The 14,584-nt window shown below is 47.9% G+C and overlaps 1 protein-coding gene and 1 long non-coding RNA gene across 3 annotated transcripts in view; one reads left to right on the top strand and one right to left on the bottom strand.

The window, feature by feature from the left end:
• Positions 1 to 14,584, bottom strand: part of MAP1A (microtubule associated protein 1A) — a 58,542-nt gene that overhangs the window by 30,004 nt on the left and 13,954 nt on the right. Inside the window, exon 1 of one of the 2 annotated variants that reach the window (XM_054077285.1) lies at positions 8,342 to 8,410. The exons of the other annotated variant lie outside the window; for it this stretch is intronic. The gene's annotated coding sequence lies outside the window, so the exon portion shown is untranslated. Of the gene's footprint in view, positions 1 to 8,341; positions 8,411 to 14,584 lie in introns of those variants that run through there. 2 annotated transcript variants of the gene reach the window in all.
• On the top strand, positions 69 to 6,293 carry LOC128853345 (uncharacterized). The gene is made up of 3 exons (XR_008451812.1): positions 69 to 208; positions 1,160 to 1,322; positions 3,810 to 6,293. It is a non-coding gene; the product is annotated as an uncharacterized LOC128853345 (long non-coding RNA).

Below are 14,584 nucleotides of genomic sequence, written 5' to 3'. Positions count from 1 at the left end.
TCTTGTAAGCCCCCTTCAGGTAGTGGAAGGTCACTATAAGGTCTCTTCGATGTCTTCTCCAGGCTGAACAACCCCAACTCTCTCAGCCTGTCCTTGTATGGGAGGTGCTCCAGCACTCGGATCATCCCTGTAGTCTCTTCTGGACCTGTTCCAACAGTTCCATATCCTTCTTATGTCGAGGATTCCAGAACTGGACACAGTACTCCAGGTGAGTTCTCACAAGAGAAGAGGAGAGGGGCAGAATCCCCTCCCTCGCGCTGCTGGCCACATTTCTTTTGATGCAGCCCACTTCTATCCAATGTGCAGGTGCAGAATCACTCCTTTCAGCTGCTGTGCCAATCAAGCCAGTCTTGCGTCCTTTGCTGTCAAAGTGTATGGCATTCACATCAACCAGGAACACAGCTCTCACAATGGTGTTAACTCCCGCTGCGAGGGGTTGGACCTGTAGCACCTTAAAAGCCTCCAGCTAACCTCACAAAAGGAAATCTAAAACCACCCTATATATCCTGTTAGCTGGTGCCCTCACTCCATCAGTCCAGCCCCCAGCAGACTTTATAGATGGTCCCTCTGGAAACCAAATTAATGTTTCACATTTTCCTCATCCATGGGACTCCAGCTGTGATCTGCTGCCAGTCCCCAAGCAGAGGCTGCCACAGAACTGTTCCTGTTGGTATTAGGGCAGATGTCCTGTTCCAGATTCCAGGCCCAAGCTCCCTGTAAGTTGCAGAGCTGGGCATCTTAGAATTTCTTAACTTGAACAAGAAAATGTATCACAGGATACAGATTCTGACATCCAGAACACAGCACAGATTGAAGAAAACTGTGCATTTCTCCTATTCTCCTAGTTTTGACATATCTGGATACTGCCCTATTCCTCTATCTGGGTGGTTTTTTTGACAACTGATCAATGTGAAATGCGTAAGCAAGCTGCATGAGGCAGGGAGCTCAGGTTTATCAAGGAGGGAATGGCTGTCACAAATAAGGAAATAATTCTGAGATTTCCTCCTGTTTGCCTACTGAGTAGCTGAATTTCTGGCAAGAGGCTTCTGCCTCTGATTTCCGGCATCTGCTTAAACTCCTCCAACCTCCTTCCTGTTCCTTGCCGTTAGTATTCACATTCTAAGTGGCTTTTCTTCCCTCTCACCTGCTTGTTTTGAAGACAACTTGCAGATTGCTATCTCCAACCAAGACATGGGTATTACAGCAGCTGTGGACCCTGCATCCTGCCAGTCCTTGACCAAAGGCAGCTGTCCTCTGCAAACATCTTTGTGTTTTGACTTCGCACTCTTGGATCTGGTTGCACTTGAGAGGTTCTCTGCATGGTATGGATTCCTGGGATCTGATTTACAGCATGGAACATAGTGGCAGTGGATACAAAAAGTTATTTCAAAGTTCATAGCTTGAAAGCCTCCTGACCCTTCTAGCAAATGCAGGCCTTGTCTGTTCAGCACTGAAAAGAGAGGCTCTTGGGGGAAGCCCACAAGGTTTTTAGCAGAGTAGGGACATCTCTCAATACCGGAGCGAGCTCGGCCACAGCCGCTCACCAGACTGCCTTGCACTGAGCTGATTTCATAACAGGAGACCCTACTTCTTAATATCGCCAAGCTTAGCCAGGTCCCTTTCCGCCTGCAGATCACAAAAGGGAATCGAGGACTGACCCCCCCAATCGGGAGAACAAGAAGGACTACAAGAGGCCTTCACCACCATGAACACTTTTGTCTCAGGGCCTCTCACCTCTAAAACTCCCTCAGAGCCATGCAGGCACAGAACCCTTCCACGTTCCCATGCCTCCCTCTTCCTTAACAATTGTCTTTGCCTTTGTACATGGACCAATAGAATCATAGAATCATTAGGTTGGAAAAGACCTTCAAGATAATTAGCTCAAACCATACCTGTCTGCTACTAAATCGTCCCCATGCATCTCCTTTACTGTTTTTTAAACACCTCCAGGGATGGTGACTCCACCACCTCCCTGGGCAGCCTCTGCCAGGGCCTGAGAACCCTTTAGGTGAGGAAATTTTTCCTAATGTCCAATCTAAACTTCTCCTGATGCAGCTTAAGGCCATTTCCTCTCGTCCTATCAGCTGTCACCTGGGAGAAGAGACCACCACCCACCTCTGCAACCTCCTTCTAGGTAGCTGTAAAGAGCAATAAGGTCTCCCCTCAGCCTCCTCTTCTCCAGGCTAAACAACCCCAGCTCCCTCAGCTGCTCCTGGTGAGACTTGATCTCCAGCCTCTTCACCAGTTTCATCACTGTTCTCTGGACCCGCTCCAGGACCTCAAGGTCTTTCTTATAGTGAGGGGCCCAGAACTGAACCCAGGATTCGAGGTGCAGCCTCACCAGTGCAGAGTACAGGGGGAGAATCGCTTCCCTGGGTCCTGCTGGCCATACTGTTTCTGACACAAGCCAAGATGCTATTGGCTTTCTTGGCCACCTGGGCCACTGCTGGCTCATGTTCAGTAAGAAAGTAATCCCATAGTAAGAAAGAAATCCCATAACAATTAAATGTCTCATGCAAATCTAGCAACAAGCATCTGGGCCAAAACACATATTGTGCTCAAACCTACTAGCCTGCAAGCTGGTCCTCAAAAAAAGATGCCACACAGATCAGAGCCACAGAGAACCACCCTTTCCCATATTCTCCTACCGTAGAAGGGAGTAATTTTGTTTGAAGCCATTTACTATTTAGGTGGCCTGGGCAGTGTCTGCATTTCTGTCTAAGTCCTGCAACTCACCCCTCTTAAGTCATTTTAGGAAGCTTTTCGCAACACAAATCTAGTCAACCAGAAAGTAAATCACTGGCTTCTTGCCCACTTCTCTCACATAGCTCTCAGCAGCTTGGGTGCCTGATGACAGACTGACATTCCTCAGGTAACATTCAAAAGAGACACTAATGGCGTTTTCCTTCCAGTTTTCTCCTTAGTTATTTAAGAACTTGGCACTGGAGCCTAACAGAGAGTGGCATAGGCGAGACAGTTGGATCTCAGTGAAATAAAGGTTAGCTACAGCAAGTGCAAAAGCAATTAACTTAATCTCTTAACTTGAAAGTCAACAGTGGAAACAAATGATCCAGACTCCTCAGTTATGTTCCCATAATTTTTAGTACAATCTATTTGTAGCTGTAGCATGTTGCTAAAAGCACCACTAAGCTTTTGCAGCTTTCCTCTTTTCACTGCAAACAACCGAAAGGAATTTTCTCAAGACTATCAAAATACATGAAAAGCAACACTAGCAAATGGCAGCCCACCCATGCCGTGGTACCATGCAGCTTATGGACCAGTTTCCAGGTGAGAGCCAAGGCTACAACTTGTGCTGCTCATGACCTGCAAGCTGGTATTTGTCCAGAGGAGGGCTACAAGGATGATCCGAGGGCTGGAGCACCTCCCATACCAGGACAGCCTGAGAGAGTTGAGGTTGTTGAACCTGGAGAAGAGAAGGCTCAGAGGAGATCTTATAGCGCCCTTCCAGTACCTGAAGGAGCTACAAGAAAGCTGGGGAAGGACTTTTTACAAAGGCATGAGTTATACAATGAGGGACAATGGCTTTAAATTGGAGAGGGGAAGATTTAGACGAGACATAAGGAGGAATTTCTTCACAATGAGAGTAGTGAGACACTGGCCCAGGTTGCCCAGGGAAGTTGTGGCTGCCCCATCCCTGGAGGTGTTCAAGGCCACACTGGAGGGGGCTGTGAGCCCCCTGATCCAGTGGGAGGTGTCCCTGCCCGTGGCAGGGAGGTTGGAACTGGATGATCTTTAAGGTCCCTTCCAATTCAAACTATTCTGATTCTATTTCTGTTTGCTTATCACAGCCAGCATCCCAGAGGCAGGAATGGACTCTCTGACCTTAAAACAGCTGCAAGAGTTTCAGGTCAAGTATTCCATGAACATATTCAGTAACAACCATTTATTAAGCCACTGCTGCTTAAGGCATTTAGCTGATGCCTAGGGGAGTCAGAAAAGGCTCAGCCTTTCGCATAGGAGGGGTCTGAAACCATGTAGCTGTGCCTAAGCTCTACGATTTTTCACCTTTGCTTCACATTGAAGACAAGGATACAGATTTCCACATGCCTATCCGGTGACAATAGATGCATTCTCCTCTTGCAGCTTCTTCTCCAGGATCTCAAAAGTCAGTACAAATTTACAAAATATTTCCTGTTTTGCAGAGTGCCAGAGACACAAAGAACCTCGGCCACCTGGTAAATGGTGATCCAGGGCCCTGAGACTTTGGTACTTCACAAGAAGGCTCACGAAAGACAGTAATACATACAAGAGATACACAAGTTATTCAGCAGGACATATAACAGACATGCATATCAAATCCTACCCCCTCTTTGACTTACACGTCTTCTTTCCATTTGAAGTTCTCAGTATTCATGCAAGCCTTTACTTTCAAAAGCAAAGAAAGGACTCCCTCATTTCTTTCAAAACACAGAAACCGAGATGATGACATTTTTCAGAAAGGTAGGAGTGAATCTAAAGTGCACTCCCCGTTAAAAAAACGTAACAATCGAGTACTATTCTTTACATTTGAGAGATTGATCCAGCAAGACAAAGGTCTGTCTGAGGAGAACTGAGAATCTGCTGGCCAAGTACACCAACGCTCATAGTTCAGCTCTGAATAAAGCCTTGGAAGAACACAGATTTCCTGGAGAGCTGGATACACAACTAATTATCCCATTAGTACTAACTTTTGGGATCCTGAAGACACGCGAGAAGGAGAACTGACCTACAGTCACCACATGTAGAAATTTATCTTCAGTCCTTTAATGTGAAGCAAAGGTGAAAACAAGCTGCAGAGCTCAAGGCACAGTGAGGCATGGAATTTAATGAAGACTGGGTTTTTTCTGCCCATCTTGCATTGTTCCATTGCGACAATCCTGTCTCCTTCCATGTTCCCTGCAGCTCACTGCAATATCTTCAGTTCCTCTCATCACTGCCAATGGATCAAGCAGCAGCACGCTCAGAGATGGCAGCCCAAACAGAGTGGGTACCAATCCCAGCGAAGGCACCCATGTGGGTCACTCTCCTCTACTGCCCCACCAGCTTTCATAAACCTGGTAGAAACTTGGTACTCCTAACACTTTAGCAGAAAGGAAAGTCTCTACTCCAGACAAACAAAAGTATATGTCTTTGTAAGAGGGATTCATACCATTCAACAAGCACCTCCGAGGGAATGAAGAAAAAAACTAACACAAGCTGAGAAGTTAGAACAGAAGTAGCTCGATACTTTCTGTAGTCTCTCCTGTCAGTAGCTACAAGGCTTGTGCTGGAGTCCAGAAAGACAGAGTCCTGTCACTAATTCAGGACATTTGAGGGGAAAGAAAAATAAATCCTCTTTTTCCACCTTAGTAAATTCCCCCCTGAATAAAATTCTAAGTATTCATTTACAAGGAATCTGCTCTCATAAACAGCTACTGCGAGGACGGATAGTCTCCATCACCTCACTTTCTTCCTATGATAATGCACATGTGGCTGTGCTGGCACCTACTAGGATCTCTGTACCCAGACACCTATCACAAAGAGGTGTTGGGGGATCCTTATTTGTGCCTCAGTTTCTTCTTCTTCTTTTGTGAGATGCAGCCATGCCAGGAGTTACCCGGGATGGTGTGTGTGTCAACATGTACAAAGAGACAAGACCATGTCCCACAGCAGCTCACAGAATCATAGAATGGTTTGAGTTGGAAGGGACCTTAAAGATCATCTAATTACACATACCCCCTGCCATGGGCAGGGACATCTCCCACTGGATTAGGCTGCCCAAGGCCCCATCCAGCCTGGCGTTGAACACGTCCATGGATGGGGCACCCACAAACTTCCTCATGCTGAGGAACCCCTCTTCCACCCTTACCCTGATGTCCAACCCTGCTCCTTTGGACAAGACACACTGCACCTCTTGCTCACGCACGCAAGGCTTCCTCGCTTTCACCAAAGAGTGCCTGTGCTGGCTATCGCACACCATACTCCTGCGTGCATGTCCATCATCTATTTATCACCATATCTGCCGAGGACATGACTCAGGTATGCCAGCAACACAGACACAAGGAAGAGTGACAAAAAGACATGGCAGGAAATGGATTATTTCATCAGGAAAGAAACCACTGCAAAGCTACGCATCTCTCTATCTGCAGAACAAGAGCAGGGCAGAGGATCTGACAGCCTGGCCTTGTCAGATCACAGGCATGGAAAGGAAGGGAGGAAAAAAGCGTTTCCAGCCTGCATATGATGGCTAACCGCTGGAGAAAGCATAAGGACAGACATGCGTCGGGATGCAGCCAACCAGTATGGAGCTACAAGGAAAGAGGGAGGGTACTGACCTGACACAGCAAAAGCCCCCCGCCCCATCAGAAGGAAGAGGAATCCTTGTCATTCTGGAACAGTGCCCAGCCTGCAGGGTTTTTCACAGTGAAACCAGAGCTACTTGGAATAGAAACAGCCTCACCTCTGAGATCAGAGAGTTTAAACTGGAGCTTGTTTTTTCTGCAATCATAAGCCAGCAGGCACCAGCTGCAGAATTTGCCGCAGTGTGTGTGTGTGTTTCTGCGTGTGTGAGCGTGCAGCAGCCATGCTCCTCCCCTCCAAGCTCACTGTGTGGTAAATGTGTCCAGCTCCCTCCTTCATCTCCTCCCTACATCACTGACAGTCCCAGTCGGATCGCTCTCAGCCCCCTCTCTTCCCTACTAAGAAAGCTTTTGCTGGCATCGCTACTGATTTCTTTCCATTGCCCCCTCCCTTGTCAGTGAGGTTTGTCTCTCTTACCCAAAACAGGAGCATCTGACAGATATGCACAGTCACGTACCCTGGTCTGTGCAACATGCCAAACCCTGCTCTAGTCCCTCTAGTTCCAGCCCCTGCAGATAAAAGGCCCTGTTTTGAAACACTTCCAACACATTTTAGCATTTGCATACAGATGATTTAACACTTTCAACAAGATGTTTGCTGCTAGCAACACTAAAGGCTGCCAAACATGCCCTGTGAAAACAGAACCTCGCTCGTCTGTGGACTGCAAAGGTGTCATAGCCACATGATGCAGGAGACCTCATCCTAAAGGGAGAAGCCGGCCCCTTATATCTCTGCGCTACAGGGGAAATACAGCAGCGTAAAGAATCACAGAATCACAGAATCACAGAATCACAAGGTTGGAAAGGACCCATTGGATCATCGAGTCCAACCATTCCTAACACTCCCTAAATCATGTCCCTCAGCACTTCATCCACCCGTTCCTTAAACACCTCCAGGGAAGGTGACTCGACCACCTCCCTGGGCAGCTGTTCCAGTGCCCAATGACTCTTACATTAAAGAATGACAAAGGACTACAGCTATGGAAGAGAAAACACTTTGCTATTCTAATTTCTAAAGCACAAAATCCTTCCCTGCTGCCTGCGAGGATTAAAAGCGGCTCCCAGCCTGGCCGCGTTTCCTTTCCTCTGCTGCCCTAGAAAGGCTGTATCGCTCACATTTTACAAGAACGTTCCCTTTTCCTCCCCCACTAACTGGATGCCTTTGGAGGTTTTTTGGCTTCTTGTAGTGGAAGAATGTAGCGTTGAGCAGCTTAAAGCCAGACTTCAGCCACTTCAAGACTACTCATGTGTGGGTGTGCCGCACCAAAAGGGAAGAGAAATTGCAAGAGGGGCCCTGCATCCCTCTTCCATCTGACCAGCAGCATGACAGTCCACCTTAACAACCCTCCCCCTCCTGGCTGGCATTAGCCTCATTCCAGCATCAGCACCGGGCACAGCAGCGATACAGGCATTAATGCTGGCTTTCACCAAGCTCTGCTCAAAGGGAGCCTCGGTGAGATGCCTTCTGCCACCGCCTCCCTCCTCCAGGAAGGACCACGCTGGGATAAATCAGAATGCCGCAGGACTCCTTAAGTCTCTGACAGGCAGCCTGTCTTCTCCAGATTCTTCTCCAGACCCACCTTTAGCCATCCATGCTCTTGGTGGCTGAGCTCAGACAGAAGCGCAGCGAACAGCTGAGCAGCCAGGGAATTCGGGCTGCTCCTGCGCTCAGACACGAGCAGCTGCGAAAGGGCGAGGTCCCCGGGCACCGTGAAACCCATGGGCTCCATCTGCAGACCCCCGCGGTGGCACCCAGCTCTAAGGGGAAAAACCGCACCTGCTGCCCGCAGCCGCCCCCGCGCAGCCCCGCAACCGGGGCCAGAACAAAGCCGGCGCTGCCGGCTCAGCCCCGCACCCCGGGCAGCACCCCGGGCTCCGCATCCCCGGGAGGCACCGGGGGCTCCGCATCCCCGCCTGCACACACACACACCCACACACCCCCGCCCCGGGAGGCACCGGGGTCTCCGCAGCCCGCCCGCCCCCAGCAGGAGCCCCGCACCTACCATCCCGCCCCTCCGCGCCAGCCGGTGCGGGTGGCGCCGCGGATGCGCGGGCACAGCCCGGGCTGCCGGCAGCCGCCGCCGAGTCGGCGCGGGGAGGAGCCACCCCCGCCCCCGGCATTAACCCTGCGCGGCCCGGGGCCCCGTCGCGCTGCCTCGGGCCGCCGACACCGGGACCGCAGCCACCCCAAAGCGTTTCCCAAGGCCGTGCGGCCCCAAGGGACGCTCCTCGCCTCCCTCGAGGGACTCTGGGTTAAATCACCCCGAGGCTGGGAGAAAGAGCCCCGAGAAACCACCTAAGGTTGTCCCTGCATCTTTATGGAGAAATTCTGCAAACATCTTCTGTTGCCTTCTGAAGCTGCGGGTACTTCTGAACTCTGTGGCAATTGCTTAGCGATGTCTCACGCGTGAAGATTACCTCCTGTTGTACATGTGGTTTGTGACTTCTGCTCAGCGACCTTGTCCGGTGTTCCTGAGCTCTTAGGTTATGAAAGGAAATAAAGAATCAATTCCCATTAACCTTCACCAGGGCATCTGTATGCTTGGGTCCGTCCCATTGCTCTTCCATGGTCTCTTCTACAAGGTAAGAACAGCTAGCTTTGGGGGGTTATTTTGTTGGTTGTTCTCCCAGTCTCCTCCTGTAGCGAAGCCCTTTTGATCACGCCTGTCACTTTTCTGTCACAATATTCTTCCTGAGACAGGGAAAGAGGAAGAGGGACCAGAACTGCACACGACCTTCAAGAACTGAGAGCACTATACACCAGCATAAGGGCATAATGATGTTTTCTATGGTGTTTTCTACTGTTTTAATGTTCCATTTGATTTTTGACTGTAGCACTGAGATGGCTGCTGCTCTTTAGAGCCAGCCTTCGATGGAGTGACCATCAATAACTTCAAATCAGCAGCCAGCTCTGTTACTTCAGCATTGATACTATGCTCCAAATCATTTATGAACATGATTTCATGTGTGTGAACAGCACAGGCCCCACGCAGATTCAGGGCACGCTGCTTGTGATAGCGATGCTGGTAAGAACCTCCCTCACCACAACACAGAACAGCGTCAGGATGGCATCTGCCAGTACCCATCTATTCACTGAGAACACAAGCTTAACACTGACCTTAGTGGCCTCCGGGTTCTTTCAAGTCCTTTTAAAAAGGAGTGTTCCATGTTTCAGGATTTTGCTTTGCTATTCTGAAGACATTTATATTGATCCACAGATATAACAACTCTACAGCAGCATATTCAATCTAGCTTTCAAAAACGTTTCAGCCACCAGTTAGGAGAAGCTTCCTGGATCCATGAAATCATAGAAGAGGAAATCTATTGCAGATTACCTGGACGCTGCCACCCTTGCACAAGATGAAACTGGGCTGGCTCCACCCTGATGGCTTTTTGGTTTAGCATACATACACAGGCTGTATTTGCGCTGCTCTTATCCCCCAAACATGAATATATTACCTTTATTGTCCCTGCTCCCAGCCTCCTCTGCTCATTATTACTCAGACTCCTTTTCTCATCCCCTGTGCACCACAACAGACATTGGTAGAAACAGAGGCCATTATCACCACCTATTTTGCTCAACACCCCACTATAACCAGTATTACACAAGCTAGAGAGGTTTTCACAGTCGAAGTGAATAAGCAGTCAGAAGCAAAGAGCAAAGTAAATGAGTGGGGATGCAGAATGACTGCAAAACACAAAGAGTCTCCTTTTTCAGCTTAAACACGTACAAGGTGAACAAAGAATATTACCTAAAAGGAGCTGCGTTGCAGCAGGACTGAGGACAAAGCAAGAGGATGGATTTGCTGCTACTACTGCTGCATATCGACTCTTAGCATCTGACTTAACATCACACACCTGAGTGTAACCACTGCCCAGGTGGCAGCCTACAGCCTGGACCCCACCTACAGGAGAACTTCATCCAGCCTGAAGCTTGTCAGGTCTTTCCTCCCAAACCTACTAGACTGAAACATGTCCGTGTCCCTCCAGAGAGGTGCTCAGCCAATGCAGAAAGGAAGGGAGGGGTTAGCACAGCCTTAGTCTAGAACTGGGCTGGAAGTGGTGTTGGTGTTAGTGGGTTCTTCAGAGCATTTCAGGATCACAGCTCCTCACTATCACATGCAGGAGGGCACACACACTAGGACATTTCACACACTGACGTATGACTCTGCAGCCTTTTCCTTTCCTGTGCTCATTACAGTGGTGACGAAATTTTGCCCCGGCAGGATATTTAGGGTAGCAAGATCTCCTGTATTGATTTTTTGTATATTGATGTAGCATATTCTATTCCAAGCAGCAAAATATTTGATATAACTGCCTAATCAGGACATTTACTGATACTAGTAATTGTTAAATTCCTCCTGTCAGGCAAGTCATGCAAGTATACTTCTAAGCATAAACTGATCTGATGTCCTTAACTGTATTAAAACTTTTTGAATATATAAACAGGCCAATTTTTTACCTTCTATCCATTACCTCATTTTATCCATTATCTTGTCTTATAAGGAAGTGATATTGTTTAAATAATACCATAACATGCCCTTATTTCTCTTTTGCCTCAAACCCTCTGTATATGTCATAAAAATTCATTATCTTCCAGTCACTATAGAGAATTTACATCAGAAATAGTTATCTCTAAGAAATTCATGACTGAAGGTTGATGTATCTACTGTCTCTAACTTACTTCTTACTTTCATAGAAACATAGAATCATTGAGGTTGGAAAAGACCTCTAAGTTCATCCAGTTCTATCATCAGCCCAACTCTACCGTGCCTACTTAACCATATCCCAAAGTGCCACGTCTGCATGCTTTATGAACCCTTCCAGGGACAGGGACTCCTCAACTTCCCCGAGCAGCCTCTGCCAGTGCTTCACTCGTCTTTCAGTAAAGAAATTCTTCCCAATATCCAATCTAAACCTCCCCTGGTGCAACTTGTGGCCATTTCCTTTTGTCCTACTTGGGAGAAGAGATCAACACCCACCTCCCCACAACCTCCTGTCTGGGAGCTGCAGAGAGCGATGAGGTCTCCTCTCAGCATTCTCTTCTCCAGACTGAACCCCAGTTCCTTCAGCCGCTCACAGAACCCCTGGGCTCCAGACGCTTCCCCAGCTCCATTCCCTTCACCAGACACACTCCAGCCCCTCAATGTCCTTGTACTGAGGGTCCCAAAACTGAACCCAGGATTCCAGGTGTGGCCTCACCAGCACCAAGTCTAGAGGGACTATCCCTTCCCTGGTCCTGCTGGCCACACCATGGCTGATCCAAGCCAGAATGCTGCTGGCGTTCCTGGCACACTACTGGCTCATGTTTAGCTGCTGTCAACCAGCACCCCCAGGTCCTTTTCTGCCAGCCAGCTTTCCAGCCACCCCTCTCCAAGCCTGGAGCGCTGCTGTGGCCCTGTGCAGGAGCCAGCACTCAGCCTTGTTAAGCCTCATATAATTTACCTGGGCCCATCATTCCAGCCTGTCCAGATCAATGGTTTCTGTTCTTGGTTATGTGTTCAGGCTTCGGTAGACAGGAAGGTGTCTTTTGCACTTTGCAAGTGTTCTTTGCAAAAAAAAATACTTATGAGGGATGGCTGTTTTCACAAAGCATAGTTCTTTGGTGTGTACATACTGCTTGACCAGCAAGACACTGCCTTCATCTGATCAGATAAACGTTGCAGACAACCTCTTCTTTTTAGCTTTTAAAGAAAATAACAAATTATCATATTGCAAAAAGCCTTAAAAAAAGTGTCAAAAGCAGAAGGGGCACTATAAAGGAAAGCACTGACTGAGCTTCAAATCTCTTCCAGTTCCTGAAGAGAGAGCACTGAGCCTCTGGTTTCTACTTCCTACTGTTCTAAAGCCAGGAGGACCTCCAGAGCTGTGGTCAGGAACACCTCAGCTTCCTAAGTCCTTTGGGAAATCGGGAGATTTGCCTGAGAGTTATGAGACATCACAGACCAGGCACCAGGACAACAGAACAGAGAGGCTTAGGATCCAAAACCACAAACACCAAAACCAACCACCTCCCTCCTCCAGACCTCAACAAAAACCCACATCAAAAAATCAAAACAACCCAAACCCAAGAGAATAACAGTGCTCTTACTGGTAGCGAGGGAAGGCTCATTGACGCTCAATTCCAAGGATGACTTGAACATTGCTATTTAAAGACACTATTCTCCCTGATGCAAGGACAGATTTATTTCAGCTATTGAATTAGAGAAGAGAGATTGAGTTTTTCCCACTTACACTAAAAAATACACTCTACTCCAATTAGTCAGACAACAGCCACTGAATCACTATGGCCTGAAACAAAGTTCCTGTCTTTTGGATGAGGAATTCTGTTCCCTGTTTGTGGGGCTTTGAAAGGTCTCAGAGCTTCCTGGGATGTTAGGTGTAGCTCCCTTCTGAGTAGGATATAGAATTAAGCTGTTAATAATGTGAACACTTATTCCATCGCTGCACACCTGAGTCAGTATTGCAACTGCCAGGAAACTTCTGAATCATAAATACTAAGAAGCCACAGACTGGCAGCATAAATATCAAAAGTGAATTCTTAAAATGTTTTATGTTCTTTTCAAATTTTGAGGTGCAGCCAAGGTCACATCTTCGTGCTTTTCTCTACTATGATTTCTCTACCATGATTTTACATAAATGAAGGCTGCATGTCTTTATGAAAAATGAGACTTCCATGAACTACCGCAGGAGCATAATCTGACTAGGGCTCGCAGTACGTGCGTTGGGATGAAAAATAAGAATGGCCTGATCCTGCCCTAGCCCTGATATTAATCTGAGCTACATGCTTTCATTAGGAAGGATGGGTATTTTTTTCTCCACACCTCTGCATCAAAAGCCTACAGGTCTCATTGCACAGAACTCTATAAACTCCCAATCAGTCTGCATCCGGGTTTGCAAGATCTTCTGACATAAAACCAGCAAAGTAACTGAAAGAGAAGAGGCAGCAGGCTGTCACCACAGTTGGCTGTACAGTGCCACCTGCAAAGAAGCACAAGGATTTGTTTGCATCCAACGCCCTTGAAGATTTTTTTCCTAGACTGTCCAGTCACTCACTGACTTTCACAAGCTACCTGCTTTCAGTAAATCAAAAGAACCCAATACTTGTTCAAGTCTTTGCAAATCACTTCTAAAATCCTCTTGGCTGTCCTCATTTCTGTTGAGGCACAGCAATTTGTACGCTTTTCCATAGGTTCTACTGGGATGCTTTTAAAGGATATTTTTTCTGAATACTGCATTTTTAACAAGTCTTCCCTATTCCTTATCTCCTCTCCTATTTGCAGTTATCTGTATCTTTTTATTCTGTATGGCTGCTTAATTCTTTCCCACTTTCCTCAAGTTTCCTTATTTTTTTAAATAACCCTTGCTGAAATGAAGTGACATTCACTTGGGGCACAACAACCCTATGCAGCGCTACAGACGGGGGGAAGAGTGGCTGGAGAGCTGCACGGAAGAGAAGGACCTGGGGGTAATGGTTGACAGCCAACTGAACATGAGCCAGCAGTGTGCCCAGGGGGCCAAGAAGGCCAACGGCATCTTGGCTTGGATCAGAAATGGGGTCACCAGCAGGGCCAGGGAGGTTATTCTCCCTCTGTACTCAGCACTGGTGAGACCGCACCTCGAATACTGTGTTCAGTTCTGGGCCCCTCATCACAAGAAGGATGTTGAGGCTCTGGAGTGTGTCCAGAGAAGAGCAACAAAGCTGGTGAGGGGCTGGAGAACAAGGGTTACGAGGAGCGGCTGAGAGAGCTGGGGTTGTTTAGCCTGGAGAAGAGGAGGCTGAGGGGAGACCTTGTTGCTCTCTACAACTACATGAAAGGAGGTTGTGGAGAGGAGGGAGCTGGGCTCTTCTCCCAAGTGACAGAGGACAGGACAAGAGCCTGAAGCTCTGCCAGGGGAGGTTCAGGTTGGATATCAGAAAAAAATTCTTCACAGTAAGAGTCATCGGGCACTGGAACAGCTGCCCAGGGAGGTGGTCGAGTCACCTTCCCTGGAGGTGTTTAAGGAACGGGTGGATGAAGTGCTGAGGGACATGGTTTAGGGAGTGTTGGGAATGGTTGGACTCAATGATCCAATGGGTCCTTTCCAACCTTGTGATTCTGTGACACCTCATTAGTTGTTTGTGTCCTTCTATTTCAAGGAATCTTTGATCCCTGAAGTATTCTATCCTTTCAGCTGCTTCGCAGGTCCAATTCAGTTACATATTTAGGCTTCTCTTCCTTAATTTTAAAGCAATCTTTTCACCT

The sequence above is a fragment of the Cuculus canorus genome, chromosome 12 (assembly GCF_017976375.1).
Source record: "Cuculus canorus isolate bCucCan1 chromosome 12, bCucCan1.pri, whole genome shotgun sequence".
In the NCBI taxonomy this organism is placed as follows: domain Eukaryota; kingdom Metazoa; phylum Chordata; class Aves; order Cuculiformes; family Cuculidae; genus Cuculus; species Cuculus canorus.
The sequence above is the reverse complement of the archived record's forward strand: the minus strand, read 5'-3'. Positions and strand labels throughout refer to the sequence as shown.